Source organism: Ammodytes marinus (genome assembly GCF_949987685.1).
Source record: "Ammodytes marinus genome assembly, chromosome: 16".
NCBI classification, from domain to species: Eukaryota; Metazoa; Chordata; class Actinopteri; order Uranoscopiformes; family Ammodytidae; genus Ammodytes; species Ammodytes marinus.
The window spans coordinates 21,884,480-21,901,566 of NC_137220.1; the positions used below are offsets into that span (position 1 = coordinate 21,884,480).

General features: G+C 41.1%; 1 gene segment (V, D, J or C); it reads left to right on the forward strand.

Annotated features, from left to right (window-relative positions):
* Positions 1 to 2,068: 2,068 nt before the first annotated feature.
* Positions 2,069 to 5,652, forward strand: LOC307263454 (T-cell receptor beta-1 chain C region-like). The segment is given in 5 exons: positions 2,069 to 2,219; positions 3,605 to 3,958; positions 4,075 to 4,098; positions 4,755 to 4,861; positions 5,380 to 5,652.
* The last annotated feature ends 11,435 nt before the right edge of the window (positions 5,653 to 17,087 follow it).

The window sequence follows — 17,087 nt, forward strand, 5'->3', positions numbered from 1 at the left end:
GGAGTAATGCTGCGTATCGCCAGCGTCCGTGAGAAGAAATGGATAAAGAAAGCGTCTTTGGAATGGTAAATTGAGCTTAAAAGCCCTGCCAGATGGTTCTCTCTACAACACCACATTATGTTTGTGTTTACTGTCGAGTTACCACCAGAGTAGGCCTATCTCCCTGCCGGTAGCATATGCTTGTCTCACAGATTAAGCAATGCAAATATCCCTCTTAAATAACACTTGCTGACTAAGCATGTAGATGATGCAGAGAGCTCTCCCCCTTCAAATTTGGATTCATCTAACCATTGGGTTTCATTCCCATCAGCCTCAGCCGTACTTGGTGTTTACTGCCAATTAGCAAAAGTTAGCAGGAAAGAAAGGTACAGAATGCGATCAAATTACCCGCTGAACGTCTGCATGTAAGCAGTAATGTTGAACATGCTGATGTACAGCCTCACAGAGCTGCTATGGCTATGTCTGAGTGGAAGTTTGGGTATTATGCCTTCTCTGCTGGGGACACATCTCTTGATGGACCAATGGATAACACCACAACTTTGGAACGGGAAACCAGTGGTCGATTCCTGACAATAGTGGGGCAAGTCCAGTGATGATCCTTAATGCTACCTGCCTATCAATTCTAAGTTGCTTTGGTTTTAAGTGGCAGGTTGTACTAAATGACATGTAATGTAAGTGGTATACCCAAGTTGAGCCTCATTTCTAGGACAAAGTTGTATCACTCATAAGTGGGTGGGATGAAGAGGTGTGACCAGTGAAGAAGTCACTTCCCCTCAGCAGCAGCAGCACACACATTTTCCTTTCCCTGTTGTTTCTTTCTACCTGTCACAGAAATAGCAACAGACGGCGCTCACCTCAGCCGCCATTCACGACAGCCAGCCCAGCTGCTCGTTCACACAGACACACAGAGATGGAGGGCTGAGATACGGAGAAGCCGGGTGGGGGGAGGAAAGGCAAAAACCTGAAAAGAGAAGTCAGGTTTTTGTGTTGTGCTTTTTCACTGTGGGGACGGGGGGCACGGTGATACAATCCAATAGAGCCGCTGTACAAAAACCTCCTCTGTTAACCATGCTTACTGTGGAGGGCTACATGTAATGGCACAAGTATTATAGACATCAGTATTCTGAAAACACTCAGGATGCCGCACAATTCGGACATCATACAAAAGATACATCTCAGTGGGGACTGGGGACATTTGTTTGGACCTTAGTATAGTATTCACAAAATGTGGGTTTTATCCATTAATCTTTATGTGAAAAAGAGAAAGAAACGGCATTCGTGGATGACGTGAAGCCCATTTGTTATGCTGAAGCTGCAGCTGATATCATGGATGTTTAAATGAGTGCCACTTATAGGCAGTTGTGTTACTTTTTGTGAGAGGATGCCGTCAGTGTGACACTGGAGCTGAAGCTTACTTTGGAAAAGGAACAAAACTCAGTGTTCTGGGTAAGTCAAGAGTCATGACTCTCACAATCTTTAATCATCACCAGAACTGTTGATATTGTTTGATAATGAAGATTATCACTATACAAAGTGACCATTCTAGCTACGTAATGTCAGTTAAATATTGCATTTTAGAGTATTGTAAATGTGCACACAAGAGGTCCTGGGATGGATGGTCAGAAATAGATTCAGTTTTGATATCAATCATGTGCACTGTACCAACTACAGTACATGACTGTTCTTTGTCATTGTGACATCAAATATCCTTCTAGTGAACTTGCCTATAGAACTAAATATACAGTATGTGAACCTCAGTTGTTGTAGCTGTTATTTAAAGGAGCTCATTTGTCAGGCTGTAGTACAGCAGTGCTGCTTTTAGGGACTGAAGGTAAGAGATCGAGTAATGTACTTACAGCATTAATTTGAGGCAAAATGTACATACTCCATCTGAAGCTCATTTGAGAGCTGTTCCAGTGCACCATGCTGGTAGTGCTTCAGAGGCTCACTTTGGTGGAGGAACCAGATTAACTGTTTTAGGTAAAAAAACGACTTTATGTGTGAGTTTGTCCAGATGTAATCCAATGTTAAGATAGTCTAAAGCCTGAAAGACACTTTGCCAGTGACAATGAATGTACCGCCTGCTATACAAATCTATTATAAATTGCAAAGAAAAACACAGGGCAAAGGCAGCAGGGGAGGGTTTTGTCACGCACTGAGAGCTCTGTGCTCCTTCACCGAGGCTCACTTTGGAGCTGGAACTAAACTGACCGTATTGGGTAAGAGAATCTGCAACAACTGACTGAGTCTCTCTCACAGCTCATTTAAACAGATCAAGAGAGTAAGAAATAAATGGACTCTTCTTTTAGGAGAATGTATTTTGTGGCAGTAAACTCACTATTCTCCCTTTCAAAAGTAAAATATGTTTCAGCCCAACTTAAATTTGTTAGCTAAATACTCAGACCGAATCTGTTCTCAACTGCAGCAATAAAATAATTGGCCCCATGCCCAGATTATTGCTCTCAACATGAGTTCTTATCAGCGCTGTGTGTGCAACAGTCAGAGGCTTTGGGAATGGAGCCAAATTCACTATCTGAGGTAAGGTGAAAAAGCTCACAAAATGGTACAGAATTGAAACGTCAGATGTATTAAGTAATCTTACATTAGGTACACAACCAGGTTAACTGGTCTAATATCTGCAAGGTACAAACACTTTGCTGCTGTGGGTGCTGAGAATTTGATCAGTGTTTCCTATAGTCCTCATAACATAAGGCTATATGCAAGTATTCATCTCTGCTGTTACAATTTCTAATAGTTTTTGTGTAAGGTTTGGGGAAAAAAGATACCCTGCTATATGATGAAAATTAAAGTTACACAGACCCTCAACCAATACAAAACCTGCCGCTGTGAATTTGGACTTGGAAAAAATAAATGTATACTGTATATAAAGATTTAAATATATATATCTGTCTATTTTCAGTAAAATATGGCAAAAGCTTGACAAAGCATGTGCCATTTATGTTCAGCATGAAAATGCACTGCCTCTTCCTCAATGTGCATGTGTGAATTGTGGTACTACACAGTAAATTTTGAAGTGTTAAAATAACACTAAAAGAGTTAAATTTAACACTATTTCCGAGTGTATTTGGTCCCACTCAGAATTGGAGTTAAATTAACTCTTTTCAAAGTGTTAAAATTTTAGAGTTAAATTAACTCAAAATAGAGTTAAAAATACACTGTATAGTGTTATTTAAAGCCTTATAGAGTACTTTCTACACCCCGTTTTTAACTACCGAAATTGACACCAACACTAGGAGGCATTCTACTCCAGCTGTTGTTATATTAACTCAGATAGAGTTAATGGAGTTTGACACTGCATATTTAACACTGGGGAATTTACTGTGTAGAAACATTAGGCTATTCAATTTCTTGTGAGGTGTTGGATGCTACCATTCTTATTTGTGTATGGTAAATATGTAGCTCGAACCAGCAGCCGTGAGTTTTGCTTAGAGCTGGGCTTTATCCAAGGGTAACAATTCCACCTATACCACCAGCACCTCTAAAACCCATGTCTTACCTCATATTGTTAATCGTTTTCTTTTTAACTTTCACTAAAGTGTTGTCTTTGCATTTTTCGATTATTTGTTTCTGTTGGCCCCTGCAGAACCAAACCGTACCGTCACTCTGCCAAATGTGAAAGTGCTTCAACCTTCGAAAACAGAATGTGGATACAGCAAAGACAAAGGGAAGAAGAAGAAGACCTTGGTGTGTGTGGCCTCTGGTTTCTACCCAGACCATGTGAGTGTGTCCTGGCACATCGACGGGGAAGCTGTCACATTTGGCGACGTGGCGACGGACAGCGTTGCCGTGCGGGCCGGGGACCATTACAACATCACCAGCAGGCTCAGGGTCACGCTCACAAAGTGGTACACACCGGGCAAGAACTTCAGCTGCAGTGTTAGCTTCTTCAATGGGACCGACACCGTGCAACGTCAGGGTTGGATCGAAGGCATTGAAGGTATAGTATGGTTATCCGCAAAACACTTGATAATATTTTTAAGACCGCATGTGAAACTCCAAAACCTCAGGAATGCACTAAAAACGCTGTTTATCTTCTGTCTTTCTATCTGCCAGGACCAGGAGCTGCAGCGATACGAGGTAAATAGAGTTTTGTGTGAACCTATAAGGCAAGGCAAAAGAGAGGCAATAGTTATAGAGCACAATTCAGACAGTAGGCAATTCAAAGTGCTTTACAAGGGCATAAAAAAAATTAAACAAATGAAGACAATAAAATAATGGTAACACTTTACAATAAGGGTATTAGGGTAATATATTTATTAACTGTTACTTAATGTTTAGTTCATGCTGCATTCAATAAGCAATAACTAACAGTTATTAAATGCTTTGACAATGTTTAATACACATACAATAAGCATTAAGTAACAGTTATGTAACAGTTATGCTAGGTAATGCTTAACTGAGCATTAACTAATAAATACTAATAAAAAATAAATACAAATGAACTGTTAGTTTATGCCTAATAAGCATTTAGTACGCATTAACTAACCGTAAAACGCATTACCTAAGCATAACCTTACAGCTAATTAATGTACCCTTATTGTCAAGTGTTACCAGCAATATTGACATTGCTTTTAAGAGATAGTAAAAACAGTGAGCGGAAACAGGCAGACAAATTGTTAAAAGAAGGAAATAAATAAAAACAAGCGAATAAAAAAGTTATGGTTTCAAAGGCAAACAGAAAAGTCTTCCAGAAACATTTCCGACTGAAATGTAGCAATTTTTCTTTTTTGCAGGGAGATATATGAGGATCACTCAGACTGCCAAACTGTCCTACACCATCTTCATCGTCAAGAGCAGCATCTACGGAGCCTTTGTGGTGTTTCTTGTGTGGAGGCGTCAGGTTTGTCTAACTTGATCCTACCATGTCCATATTACACCAAATAAGATGTATTGTACTTGCCTTTGGAAATGGTTCGGTTTATCTTTTATAACCTACAGAGCTCAAGATCGGACTGTATGTTACATAAAGCCCCTATCAGACATAGAATACATGACATCGCTAGCTTCCCATTCAAGCAATGGCCTTTGTCATTCAGTGTCTGTTATTCCAATGTCAGTTAAGGATTTACCTAGCCGGGCCCTAGTCCTATATTGACCAATAGTTGTTTATTCAGCGATTCTGGAGAATGCTGGTTGTCAAAGAAAAACTTTTTGTCATGATCAGTGAATATCTTGCGCTAGTGATTCGTGACGATATATTCACCGATTTTGGGTAAAACAAATTTGACAACTTTCTCCAGAATCACTGACTCCACCTTTACTGTATCCAGTGAGAGACAGGGAATACATGTATATATATATATATTTGTATGTTTAACAAATCACTTAAAATGTGTCCTTCCTGTGGTTTCTGTGCAGGCGTCAATTGGCAAACAGGACAACTGAGAGCTGAGCTGCACAAAGGAGAGGATTCAACTGGTTTATGAAATGAAGCTGAAATAGTATAAATGTTGACCTGCCTCGGCTTTCAGTGAGCCAATCACAGTCTGCAAAACATAGGGGACCCTGCTTGATATAAAACACGCAAATGCTTTGATATGCACTGTTGATTGACTGTTGATCTGTTTGTGAAAACGCCTGTGAACTGCTTCATACTGAGTGTTACTTTTAATAAAGTTTTTTTGTAAGAGACTGTATGTCATCCTTATTGCTTTCAAAAGTGTGTCTGAAGTGGAAACAGTGCTGCCTGACTGAAGTCAACATGAGCTAATCTTACCAGATATCAGATGCATTTAATGTGCAAGCTGTGTCAGTTTCCATTCATGTATGAAGTCAGGAATGCACTGCCCACGTATCTCAACCTAAGCCACAGACACTTAGTGGAGGTATTTTTAGCTGCTTGTTCATCTTATCTTATTTCGTTTTCCTGAAAACAATCTTTTTATTCTTATGTTTCCATTCACAGCACACAGCTTTACTTCTAATAATGAGATTAACCGATTGGTAAAAAGATCAAAGTTACAACCAAGAAACAGCCATTATTGAGACTTTAAGTCATTGAAAAGCTCTTTCGATCCAGTATGGGATGGTGATCGCGAAAAAAATAAAAATATTCTTAAGGTTTAGAACAAAGAGACAGCCCCCTGTTTTGACATCTGGCTCAGAGTTCTCCAATACTTTATATATGGAGAACATTTGTTATGAGATTCCAGGGAATGCAAAGAAGTTTAAACAAATTTGGCAGCCTTTACTTGACTATATCTCAGTTCTGAAGAGACCTAAGTTGACACCTCAAATAACTTTTATTTTCAGTTTGACATTTGACATAGAAACCTGTATAGTAGAATACCCCATGTTTGTTGTTTATTTTATTTTATCTTTTATTTTTGTGTTCCTTTTTTCACAGTTTTTTTATGTGTGTATATGTTCATAAAACATATATAATTAAAGCATTTAAAAAAGGTCAAAGTTACATTTTTAAAAAGCCTCTATGATGACATTTTAAGCATAATCTATTCAAATGTACCACTACAGGATTTAAATCTAATATACGTTTTCCACCATGCACACATAATGTATGGCTGCTATGTACTGACATATTATGTAAGTGAAGCTCTATTCCATTTGTTTGAGGGCTTTGAGGAAAGATGTCTATGTTCACATGTGAGTCGACCACAGCCCCCACACAACAACAGGAAATCATTCTTCTCTCTCATGCACCGACACTGCTGTTGGTGAAGATCAAACCGGGGCAGGGGGCCGTTGAGAGCATCACCAGAGGACAGGATGTGGTCACAGAGCCAGCTCTCTGCACTGAGACGGAGGTGCAGTCTGCTCTACATCACCGCAACCTTTGCAAATGACACCTGCATCTGCGTGCAACAAGCCCAAGAGTCTGCAACAAACAACTACTTCTGTGTCAACTGAAGCTACGCTGAGTCCCAGCAGCTGTCTATTGTGATCCACTGCAACGATCTGAACATACGCAATATGTACTGTAGGCTACATATGACACAGTAATGTGCTCCCCTAAACTTTCAGTTTTTGTTCATTCTTGCACCCCTTTTTGGCAAAAGAAGTGGTGTTTTGCTACGCCAGCTGATGTTCCTGGGTGAGCCATGACAAAGGCATTAAAATCAGATAAAAAAAAATGACTGGTGATCAGAGTTTGGAAATGTCCATATCGTTTTGTGTCATTACATTCATGCAATGTGCAATGCAATGTGCAATGCAATGTCAAAGGAACCCCACAGAGGTAAAACACAGATATACTGTATGTGTTGTGCGACAAATAACTGTTCATAAGTCCTACTTTTGGTGATATAATGCTTTGTTAAGTTAAGGTGAGGTTTGGGGTATAAAATCACAAATGCTTCATAATGAACCTCTATTTGTCGGAGCTTTAGAGGTAGAAGGGCTGTGTTTTTACTGCTATGGAGCACAAGAAACTGACATCCAACTCCAACTAACATTATGTATCTATCTGCTTACATCGGCATACAGTCAAGAATGCATTTAATCAGAAAAGGTTAAGCACAACAATCAGATCAGAGCTGAAGACGTACACATCAAAGGCAGCATGTGTTAATTCGATTACTGTATGCTATTTTTCCTCAGAGCATGCGGCGCCTAAATGGACATTATCAGTTAGGTGTCTCCCTCTGCTGGACAGTCACTGCTAACTACAATGCTAAGATTACCCACTGCACAGCACAAATTCAGGACACAACACAATTAAAAGAAAATGAGAAAGTCCTATTTTATTGTATTAAATCACAGATTTACATATCATAAGCATACATGCCATAAAACGGAGATAGAAATGCTTTGTATAGCATATGTTATGCTGTCCCCAAATGGCCAAAAAAGCAATTCAGTCAGGTATCACCAGGTTTAACAAAGACATGAGTTACACAGTTACCTCCAACTAGCTGAATATTAGACTTACATTCTTCCAATAGCAGACACAAAGCCAAATTCACAAATTTAAAGTCAACATGTGCGAGTTGTGTTGCTTTTATGCCCTTGTTAGTACGATAATTACATTTTTATGGTAAATGCGCACTATTAAATGTGCTATTTAGATTGTTTGACTTGCTTTAACCTACTTTATCTGTGTCCATGTTAATTGTGTGCGCCATCAGAACATTCCTTGTGTGGACGTACCTGGCAATACACCTGATTCTGACTCTGATGCCAGGCGCTCAAACACTTGAGGTACGGTAGGTGGTATGGTGTTGAAATGACCACACACACAAACAAAAAGGTTGAGACATCAGTTTGTGTGCCCAGGTGATGAATGATCACAAAATTAACTTTAAGCCTATATAATATCAACAATCTCAACTGTACACACATATTATGTACAGTATAGGGGTAACACTTTACAATAAGGGTACATTAATTAACTGATAAAGCTGGGGTATATGATTTCTGATTGGTCAAAGTTAACATGAGCTGTACACTTTGACCAATCAGAGCGAGGCTACGGTTCCCTGTTCTTATTGGCTGTTGGGACTGTCCATTCACTTTGGCACGACATTGTTGGTGTAGAGCGTGTCAGGTAGGGACCATAGGGGAGGGACCAAAGAGAACAAGTGGAGCGGTTGAGGTATTTGAATTCAAATTTCTATCCAAACTGCCATTTTCTCCCTAAATCCTCCACCCCAGCTTTAATGTAACCTTATTGTAAAGTGTTACCGGTGTGGGTAACTAGGACATTTTTGCCTGGATTAAACCAAGAGGAAGAGGCTGAGCAGCAGAGCGATGGCCACACTAGACACTACTGCACTCTGAGCTGCAGAGCTGGACGTCATGGCCCTCACGTTGCTGCTGGGTCTGGGCAGTGGACAGGAGCCCCCGGAGCCAGACACGCCCCTTGGCAGAGTGGACACTCCCTCACTGGCCAGCAGCACGCCGGAGAAGCTGATGGTTCTAGAGGTGGAGCTGGCCCAGGCGCAGCTCCCAGCCTCCTGCAACACCAACACCTGCTCGCCTCTCCTCAGCTTCACCATGAAGTAGCAGGTGTTGAGGGTCGTGTCTCCACCAGTCACCTGGAAGACAGGAGGGTGGCATCTTTAAAAAAAAAAAGCCATCTTTCCAAAATCATGAGATAATAACAGTGCAGTCAAATAATAGAAGTAAGTGGAAATGACCTGTTGTTTTGTGTATCATGTTGTTGGATTTGTTATGGTCGTATTTGTTTATTTGATTTGAAGAGCATTCAAAGGCCTTATTTTTCTTTGTTCATCTAGTCTGTTTTTGTTTGTAAAAAGGATCCCTATTTCCTATACATAACTAAATGTAACCATATACTGTACATCTGGTTTTACAATGCTAAGCCTATGTCTCACCTGAGCATGGCACAGCATACTGCGGCTCCCATTGACCATGAAGTACCATGCGTTGTTGTGGTGTCCGCGGCAGAGCTGGGCAGCAAACACAAACTGGTAGACGCCAGCAACTGGCACCGTGAACACACCTGTGACATTGTTGTAGGCCGAGCCCTGGTTCACCAGCACCTCACCGAAGATGATTGGGTTGTACTCGATATTTCTCAGGATGCCCTTGTGGGTGACGAAAAAAAGAACAGCGCCCCCTGGGACAAAGATTCACAATCTCAATCACATGTGAAGAGCTGCATTACTAATGGTGCTTTTCCATTACATAGTATACCGGCTCTACTCTACTCACCTTTGATACCGGGTACTATTCGAGAGAGTAACCATGATAGCACCCTCTGTGTGCAGTCGGTTGTCATAGCGATATGCTACTCAGTCTTCACCAGGGCGATACTTATCACATTTTGTTTTTGGATGAAATAACGGTTGATACTTTACCACTCAGACAACTGGCCGTGTCATAGCTGGCTTTCTTTTTTAGTTTTTTCTCATTGTGTTACATTAACATATATGCACATACATCTCGTCAGAGAGTCGCTGGTAGACTGTTTCATTATAGATGGCCCAGTCTGTATAGACAGCAAGCTCTGAAACTGCAACTGCAGTGTACCCCCCCGTACCTTGACGGAGCAGGTACCAAAAAAGTAGGTACTGTAAGTACCAGGGACTGTTTAATAGTAGAAAAACACAAAAGCTGAGTAGTGTAGAGTAGAGCTGGTACCATGTAGTGGAAAAGCGCCATAATTTCCTCCCTATAATGTCCAACAACAATGGTTAATTTTACTGTGTTTTCTTTCATGTGCTTTCATTTAAATCAAACACTATTATAGACAATCATGTAGGTGCTCTATTTTCGGCTCTCAAAGACTCACAAACGCACACACACACACACATACACTACCTACCCTGTTGTCTGGCTTCTGTTTGACGGGGGATCTGTGGAGAGAGCGAGGGGTGAGTTGGTTTCAATAAGCCTGTTTAAAGACTTGAGTTATGGTTAAAGGTCAAGAGTCTCTTCACTCACTGGGCCAACAGCAACTATACCAGTTACCGACAACACCGCCGCAATAACAAAACCGGTATATGACTGAAAAAAAAAAAAAAAAGTTAGAAAAAAAATAGGTCCAGATACAACACAATGACAGATAGACAGACAGACAAGGTACCTTGATGGTGCTCATTTTCCTGCTGATATCTGTACAGTACTGATACACTCTGTCAGTTCTTCTGTTGAAGAGTCTCTGTGCCCAGCAGCCAAAGTCCACCGGCTGCTATTTTGTCTATCTGACAAACTTGTGCCCACCATACACACACATAACAAATAATTATGTCTAACTAAACCTGGAGATAGCTGCCGTTTCCAAAGTGGATGTGGATGCCTTTTTGACAGACCAAAGGCCCCACAAGAACTCAGTACATTTATTTTGCTTGTTTTGAGGGTTGTCCTAAAGCATGAGTCGATCCGGCAATTGTCCCAAAATGACCTGTTTTTCTGTTGAAGTGACAGCACCCTTTAGTGGCCGTGGTAATTCTGAGTGGAGAAAACCACTGTTTGTTTCCTTTTTCACATGTCGATTTTGCAAGGTGTACTTTTATGCATGACCACGATTGTTCCATAACCTTAACATGTTTATTATTTTAACCATGAGAATCAAGGTCCCTTAACCTTAGCCAAGTATAAATTTTCCCTTGGAAAAAAATCATGAGGAGATATTCTGATTGTGACAAAAAAAGAGAAAAAAAAGATTAATCGAGAGTGCATTTAGCTCATAGTGGATTTGATGCTTGTAACTTAAACGTAATCATTGATGCAAGAACAATGATTATATTACATGAGTGTAAAAACAGTGCATGCTACTGTTTCTCCAAAAACAGACAGTGTTGTATGGTGTTGTGCCCGCGATAGAGTGCATTGACACCGTTGGGGTCAAGTTGAGGAGAAGCCAGGAGGATATCGGAGTTTGAGCTCTGATGAAACGAAAAACAGTGTGTGTCATATGCCTGTGACCCAGTGATAGCAGCCCCACACTGTTCCATCTCAGTGTGTTTAGTTGCTTGCAGTTCACCTCAGGTACCTCGCTGCTACTGACAGACTTCCATTAAGATATGCAGTGGTGTAACATATAGCCTACACACAGCTGTCTGCTCAGTTCAGTTTGTCTTGATAACAACACTGCCCTTTGGCTTTAAAAATGAATTGAGTTAGATGAGTCATATTTTAGAGTTCTACTCCGTAAGATTGCCATCTCGTCTGTTAAGTTCCCATCTACCTGTTTGAATTCCAGTGGGCCTAAATCCGTTAATTTTTTTTATTTCGTTTTTATCTTTTAAGTTACCGTATTTGTTTTTTGTGCTGCCGTGTCTGAAGTTCTCGATTTTCCGAGTACAATCAAAAGCAGCAGGCATGCCTGGGCGAGTGTCACTGTGCCGACCTTCACCTCACATGTTGACTCCTACCAGCAGAGATGAAAGAGAGAAGGACGCAAAGTTGGAGCTCTGACCTCAGCGCCCACCATTTAGTTAAGGGTGTCTGAAATATCCTTCTCGTAGTCAGTGACTGTGAAATAAGACCTCCCTCTAATCCCTGTCCCAGTCTGCTCTATTCATCTTTAAACCCTGTTACCTAAAAGAGAAGGGAGGGGAGGGAGGTCGGAATTGTTCTCCATCGCACAGCAAGGTTAGAGGATGGCAGCCTGCTGTTAATAAATGTAGCCTACCCAGTGCTGCAATAATCATCTTGACATCTGGCCTATGACCTCAATCGGACAGTTTGTCTCTTTCTCTTTTAGTCCAGCAGTAATCCTCCAGAAACATATGGTACTCTTAAAGACCCCTGTCTGTCCGCAGTGCTATGTGAGTGTCTGACAGTCGGACCGTACACATTAAAGCTTAAAATGTGGAGCATCGTAATGCAAGTTATAATGGATGCTCAACTAGACTGTGATTTTTTAAATTCTTTTCTGCAATATTTTCATTTGAAGTTAACAGCGTCATATGTACATGATTCTTGCTGGGTGACATTTTGAGAGACTAGGAGGAGGTCAAGGTAAAATGTTGAATAAAATAAAGTATCAATAACCTTAAGATCCTAACATGCTGGATGATAAGCGCCTCTCTGTCCTTCAAAGTATCACACAGTGTTTGGGCAGTTACAGGAAAGTGGGCTGCAGAAAATTCTATTTTTTTTCCAATGAGCATTTCAGACCTTTTTCCCTCGTCTTGTCACTTTCGTTGCTGATTTCAACAAAATGATCAACCCCTAATGTTCATAGACATTAGTGTTACTTTAAACAGCAGGTTACAATGGGCGATGGAATTAGCTACCACATTCAGCCTATCTAGACAACATCCTGTTGAAATAAAATTCATTATAATCAAGTCCCCCTTGGTTTATAAAGTTTAGTGAAACTGTTTGAAGCAGGGCTGGTTGAATTTGGTTGAAATATTTATTATGAATTCATTGAGGCTATCAATAAATATTATCGCATGTAAAATAATATGCAGTATGAATACAAAAATGCATTATCATTATTAATCTCATCATTATTATATTATTGCAATATAGTCTAGGACTGTTGGTACAGCATGAGATCATATAATCAGGGATGATGTCATTGTGAGTTCATCAGACTTATGTCGGCTTAAGCCAAAAACCTAAAATCTTTTAGAAAAAAAGAAAAAGTAGTAGACATCCGGGTCTTTCTAACCATCCTAAATCTGGCCACAAGAATCTACTAAATAGTAGAAAGTATGCGATTCGGAACGCAGGGATAATCATCTATTTGTGGTGGCCATCTTGCATGCACCATGCCTCCTTCTCCCAGAGAGAGAGAGAGAGAGAGAGTTCACTTTAGTCTCACAGTCTCCATGTTGGGACACTGAGCCTGTGCCTCAGTGTCCCAGTTCTTCCCAGTGTTCCTCTTCCTGGTCCTCTCAGCCATGACCAGAGCTGCCACCACTGTAACCAGCACAGTGATGGTGATGACGAGCACGGTGGCTGTCTCGGCGATGCACAGCTGACTGTCCACCGAGGCCAGCGACGCCCCGGCCAGCTGAGCCGGCTCCTGGCACGTCACGTTACGGTAGTCGTCGATGTGCAGGTGGCGGACGCGCACGATCTTACTGAAGACGCGATGCAGCTCGCAGTCACAGCTCCACGGGTTCCCTGATGGACGGGACATTGTGACAACTTTTCAGTTTTTGTAAGAATGGTTAGTTAGTTATAGCAAGATATCTTACTATGACACGACCACCACTTTTTTCTGATTGAAACAAGAAACTTTGTCATTAAAAAGGGCATTGTCTTATGCCATTAAAGGTGGAGTCAGCGTTGTGGTGATGTGGTGCCATTTAGCAATGGCTTAAATGTAACCGACATAAATGTATAAACAAGTTGCGCAATATAGCTTTAACGTTTGCTATTACGACTATATCCACCTCCCATACAATACAGTGAGTAAACTCATTTATATTTTTAGCACGAGTGGTGGGTCGCTTCACTTGGTCAACCTAACATGAACATGGTGAATAACAGTAGCAGTACTAGTGCTTACCTGACAGCTGGATGTGTGTAGCTGTGGTATGGAGGCTGATGAAAGTCTTAAACTTGGCTTGATGCAGATTGTTTCCCCCCAGAGCCAGGAAGGCCAGGCTGTGGAGAGGAGCCAGAGCATCGTGCTCTATCTGAGAGATGTTGTTGTTACTCAGCTGGAGCAACTAGATAGACAGACAGACAGACAGACAGACAGACAGACAGACAGACAGACAGACAGACAGACAGACAGACAGACAGACAGGTAATCAGAAGGACAGGAATACGGGCATACTTCTATACACACAGAGTCATCTCAACAGTCATTTAGCCACCTCTAGTGCTTGCAGCATATCCAGGCTGGAGTGCTGCACCACAGTCAGTCTGTTGTTGTGAAGGTAGAGCTGTCGCAGCCTGGTGAGGCCCCTGAACACTCCGGGGCCAACCGACGCCAGCTCGTTGTGACTGAGGTCCAGCTTCTCCATTTTGTCCAGATGCTGCAAGCTGACACAGGGAAGGAGAGAGACAGAGTTGAATGCCGTTGCTTGTTTATTCTTCATCTACTGGTAATGAACTGTCTTTAGTCTGTAGTTCTGGAAGTAATGTTTAGACCCGCTTCAAACCCCAACATAACTGATTTCTTTCTTTTGCTTTCTGGGGCAGTGGAAATGAGCTATGAACACTGACACACTATCATCTATTAATGAGTTGATAGCGACTTTGTTAGCTTATGTGCACATCCAACAGACACTTACCCTATATGTTACGTCTTCAAACTGTGCTTTACTGGCAGACACCCACTATATTAAGTTTATTCTGTGCTACTGTAGAAACATGGCAGTTAAACATGGCTGCCTCCGTGGAGGTTACCCCGTTCCTATATACTGTATCTAGAAAAGGTTATTTTTAAGGTAATACAAAAATATACATTCCATTTCTACCAAATCTGTTCCGAAAAATCCCAATAAATTCCACACACTGTACCTTTAAGTTGAAGACAAGCAAAAACTAAGCTAATATGTCACAGTCAAAAGTGAAGGCATGATTTATCATGAAGTTGCCAGGTGGAACTGTGCTGTTTTCAGCAATAATGTGGACTGTCTTGATGAAGAATACTCAGAAGAAAGAGGCAAAGCTTTTCATTTAGCAGGGCTCACCCAAACTGACTAGATGGGGAACTCAAAGTAGACCTATAGGCTAGTAGACTTCACTTCTAAGCTTGTTTCTGTTTGTAAACACTACAGTACAAATGATGATGTGTGTATCGTAGTCCGCTAAACCTAATTACTTAAATTCTACCGAGATCAGTACTTTCATAGGGTCAATAGACAGACAGACAGACAGACAGACAGACAGGTACCTGTATCCAGAAATCTGATCTAAGCGGTTGTGCTCTAGTCGCAGCTCCCGGACGGAAGGCAGACTGTCTGAGAAGTCGACAGGTAGAGATGTTAACTGGTTCCAACTGAGGTCCATTTTCTCCAGGTAGGACAGAGAGAAGAAGGCCTGTGGAGAGAGAAAAATACGGACGGACACAGAAGCAGAATTCAACTGACTATTACTATTGACACACTCCATCCACCAACACTTCAATTGATTTTATTGTTTACAGTTTTGTTCACATACATTTTGACTTTATTCTTTTTCAAAGTTTCAAGTTTTCCAGTGATATTTCCAGGCCTCTTAAAAGGTACAGCGTGTAATATCAGAGTATTTAGCGACATCTAGTGGTGAGATTCTAGATTGCAATGTCTCTACTCATACCGTTGTTAGAATTGACAACGGTATGAGCATCATCCACCACTGCCAAAAGTCTTTCCACAATATCAAGTTATGAGGTGAAGATGAATGTGTCTACCTTGGCTGCTTTCTGGAAAGCTCGTAAGATGAAACTCTAGGTAAAGATTCAGAATTTAGTTATGTATTCTATAGTATACTTTATCTTCGTTACAACAGGTGCATTTCCGGCAGACTCCCACTTTACATACAAATATGTAAGGCCATCAAGTTTGTGAGTTCTATGCTACTGTAGAAAATTATGGCAATGCACCCTGCTCCTTTCTAGATATTAATGCTCATTGTAAGGTAATACAAAATAACAACTTCTAATTTCAAGAGAATATACAATAATTAAGCCATACATATGATAATATACTCCATTTCTTCCAAATCTGTTCTCTTAAAAATACCTGTACCTTTAAAGGTGCACTATGCAGTTTCAAGGAGGGGGGGGGGATTTGTTTACATTTCAGAGCCTGCAGTTCGTTTACAAAACATATTTTCAGAACATGTATTTCTTAGTATTGAGTACTTTTATCATTATAAATCAAAAGCAATTAATTTTTGAAGGCACCTGGAACCAAACGTTAGACTAGAAAATGTTTGTGAACCAAACAGTAGGGCCCTGATGCTGTAAAAAAACAACAACAGTGAAACAGTAACTTTTCAGGTAGCTTTCTAACTTCCAGGGATCCAATTTTCCTGTGAGGAATGTTTGTTTATTCAATTATGAGAATAAACCAAAGTTACATAGTGCACCTTTAAAGTTCTGCCATCCCTTTTCATCTTACCTGTGGTTGTATTTCTTGTATATCGCTGTTGGTCAGCACCAGCACCCGCAGTGACCACAGTCCAACAAAGGATCGGGTTTCAATTTGGGTCAGGTTGTTTCCGCCGAGCTCCAACAGCCATGTGCCGTGCGGGAGGCCCCTGGGAACGCGCTCGAAACCCAGGCCCCGGCAGTCCACCAGGTCAGAGTGCTCGTAACAAATGCACTGGTGTGGACACAAGCGTGAGCCCTCCACGCATATCACAAAGGATAGTGGGGCATAAAGGGCAATTAGGAAGGAGAGAGGGGCAAGGAAAAGGAGGCGCATATTTTTTCCCAAGACGGAAGCTTATTCAGAGTGTGGAAAGTTGATGGAAGCTTGGTAATTTAATTCTGCCCTTCCCATTGCCAAGAATTCCAGTCAGCGTAGACACACCTGGGGATAAAGAAAGCAACCATTTAGCCAAGAGTTTTCTGTTTACATTTAAAGGTGGAGTCAGAGATTCTTGTTTTTTTGACAAAATAAGTGAATATCTCTTATATAACTGCACGTAGCCTTGCGTGAGCGCGCTGGAAAACAAAAACAAATCCCTAGCTCTGTGTTCATACACAGCCTAGGCTCTGTAAACTGTTATGTAAACGAAGG